Genomic DNA, 615 nt, shown 5'->3' on the forward strand with positions numbered 1-615 from the left:
AAATTTGAAATTATATCAAAATAAAAAGTTACCAAATAAGCCCAATCCTGAATTTTTGGGGTAATTTTTAAGTAAAATCTTTTATTTTATTTATTTATTTGCTTTTTCTAGAAAATAAATGAAAATTTTGTTTGCCTACCATTATCTTCACTATGTGTTAAAATATATACATAGTTGCTGGGATTATTATGCTCTGTTTTAACTTTTCTGTTAAATTTTAAGACAAAGGCTTATTTAAAAACAGTGTTAAGTCTACGGCCGTGCCACCCTGAACAAGCAGGATCTTGTCTGATCTCAGAAGCTAAGAAGGCTCGGGCCTGGTTAGTACTTGGATGGGAGACCACCTAGGAAGACCAGGTGTTGTAGGTGTAAAAAAAAAATAATAATAATAAGGGATTGTGAGCTGACAAGGTCCTTGCAATCTGTGAGGTCAACCAAGCCTTAAAAAAAAAACAAAAAACAAAAACAGGGTCAAATAGTCAAATGCTAAAATTCAAATCAATTCACCTGTTGAACAGGACTGTCAACCTAAATGCTTTATAAACTGTTAGCACCTGGCTTTTACTTTCTTTGCTCCAGATCACCATATTTCCAGCCACATAGAGTTCCTTATAA

General features: G+C 33.2%; 1 pseudogene; it reads left to right on the top strand.

Annotated features, from left to right (window-relative positions):
* Positions 1-250: 250 nt before the first annotated feature.
* Positions 251-369, top strand: LOC112481200 (annotated as a pseudogene).
* Positions 370-615: the final 246 nt, after the last annotated feature.

Source organism: Pteropus alecto, unplaced genomic scaffold, assembly GCF_000325575.1.
Source record: "Pteropus alecto unplaced genomic scaffold, ASM32557v1 scaffold335, whole genome shotgun sequence".
NCBI lineage: Eukaryota > Metazoa > Chordata > Mammalia > Chiroptera > Pteropodidae > Pteropus > Pteropus alecto.